This window comes from Chiloscyllium plagiosum, unplaced genomic scaffold (genome assembly GCF_037043375.1).
Source record: "Chiloscyllium plagiosum isolate Xiang-an unplaced genomic scaffold, Cpla_swu_hap1 HiC_scaffold_43, whole genome shotgun sequence".
Taxonomy (NCBI): domain Eukaryota; kingdom Metazoa; phylum Chordata; class Chondrichthyes; order Orectolobiformes; family Hemiscylliidae; genus Chiloscyllium; species Chiloscyllium plagiosum.
In genome coordinates, this window is record NW_028270181.1 from 45,850,385 (window position 1) to 45,852,884 (window position 2,500).

The 2,500-nt window shown below is 48.2% G+C and overlaps 1 pseudogene; it reads right to left on the bottom strand.

The window, feature by feature from the left end:
• Window positions 1–949, bottom strand: part of LOC148137531 (18S ribosomal RNA) — a 1,006-nt pseudogene extending 57 nt beyond the window's left edge.
• Window positions 950–2,500: the final 1,551 nt, after the last annotated feature.

The following is a 2,500-nucleotide window of genomic DNA, read 5'->3' on the forward strand; positions in this document are numbered from 1 at the left end:
AGATAGTCAAGTTTGATCGTCTTCTCGGCGCTCCACCAGGGCCTTGTCCGACACCAGCGGGGCCGATCCGAGGATCTCACTAAACCATCCAATCGGTAGTAGCGATGGGCGGTGTGTACAAAGGGCAGAGACTTAAACAACGCGAGCTTATGACCCACACTTACTGGGAATTCCTCGTTCATGGGAAATAATTGCAATTCCCAATCCCCATCACGAATGGGGTTCAACGGGTTACCCACACCTGGCGGCGTAGGGTAGACACAGACTGATCCATTCAGTGTAGCGCGCGTGCAGCCCCGGACATCTAAGGGCATCACAGACCTGTTATTGCTCAATCTCGTGTGGCTGTACGCCACTTGTCCCTCTAAGAAGTTGGACGCGGACCGCTCGCGGTCGCGTAACTATTTAGCATGTGGGAGTCTCGTTCGTTATCGGAATTAACCAGACAAATCGCTCCACCAACTAAGAACGGCCATTCACCACCACCCACAGAATCGAGAAAGAGCTATCAATCTGTCAATCCTTTCCGTGTCCGGGCCGGGTGAGGTTTCCCGTGTTGAGTCAAATTAAGCCGCAGCCTCCACTCCTGGTGGTGCCCTTCCGTCAATTCCTTTAAGTTTCAGCTTTGCAACCATACTCCCCCCGGAACCCAAAGACTTTGGTTTCCCAGAAGCTGTTGGGCGGGTCATGGGAATAACGCCGCCGGATCACTAGTCGGCATCGTTTATGGTCGGAACTACGACGGTATCTGATCGTCTTCAAACCTCCGACTAACATAGAACATAGAAGAATACAGCGCAGTACAGGCCCTTTGGCCCTCGATGTTGCGCCGATCCAAGCCCACCTAACCTATACTAACCCACTATCCTCAATATACCTATCCAATGCCCGCTTAAATGCCCTTAAAGAGGGAGAGTCCACCACTGCTACTGGCAGGGCATTCCATGAACTTACGACTCGCTGAGTGAAGAACCTACCCCTAACTTCAGTCCTATATCTACCCCCCCTTAATTTAAAGCTATGCCCCCTTGTAATACCCGACTCCATACGCGGGAAAAGGTTCACACTGTCAACCCTATCTAACCCCCTAATCATCTTGTACACCTCTATCAAGTCACCCCTAAACCTTCTTTTCTCTAATGAAAACAGCCCCAAGTGTCTCAGTCTTTCCTCATACGATCTTCCTTCCATACCAGACAACATCCTGGTAAACCTCCTCTGCACCCGTTCCAGTGCCTCCACATCCTTCCTATAGTATGGCGACCAAAACTGCACACAATATTCCAGATGCGGCCGCACCAGAGTCTTATACAACTGCATCATGACCTCAGTACTCCGGAACTCAATTCCTCTACCAATAAAAGCCAGTACGCCATATGCCTTCCTCACCGCACTATTTACCTGGGTGGCAACTTTCAGAGATCTGTGTACATGGACACCAAGATCCCTCTGCTCATCCACACTACCAAGTATCCGACCATTAGCCCAGTACCCCATCTTTTTGTTATTCTTCCCAAAGTGAATCACCTCACACTTAGCTACATTGAATTCCATTTGCCACCTTTCTGCCCAGCTCTGCAGCTTCTCTATATCCTGCTGTAACCTGCCACATCCTTCCTCACTGTCAACAACTCCTCCGACTTTCATATCATCCGCAAACTTGCTCACCCAACCTTCTAACCCCTCTTCCAGGTCATTTATAAAAATGACAAACAGCAATGGTCCCAAAACAGATCCTTGCGGAACACCGCTAGTGACGGTACTCCATGAAGAAACTTTGCCATCAACTACTACCCTCTGTCTTCTTCCATCCAGCCAATTCCTAATCCAAACCTCCAACTCACCCTCAATGCCATATCTCCGTATTTTCTGCAGTAGCCTACCATGGGGAACCTTATCAAACGCCTTACTAAAATCCATATATACCACATCTACCGCTTTCCCCTCATCAACCTCCTTCGTCACCTTTTCAAAGAATTCAATAAGGTTTGTGAGGCACGACCTGCCCTTCACAAAACCATGCTGACTATCCTTGATCACATTATTCCTATCCAGATGTGCATAAATCCTATCCCTTACAATTCTCTCTAAGACTTTGCCCACAACAGAAGTGAGACTCACCGGCCTATAGTTACTAGGGTTATCCCTACTCCCCTTTTTGAACAAGGGAACCACATTTGCTATCCTCCAGTCTTCTGGCACTACTCCTGTAGACAAAGAGGACATAAAAATCAAGGCCAATGGCTCTGCAATCTCCTCCCTTGCCTCCCATAGAATCCTAGGATAAATGCCATCAGGCCCAGGGGACTTATCTATTTTCACCTTTTCCATGATTTCCAACACCTCTTCTCTACATACCTCAAAGCCATCCATTCTACTTTTTTGTGACTCAGTATTCACATCGACGACAATGCCCTGTTCCTGAGTAAATACTGAAGAAAAGTATTCATTCAGTGTCTCCCCAGTCTCTTCCGCCTCCACACGCAACTTCCCACTACTA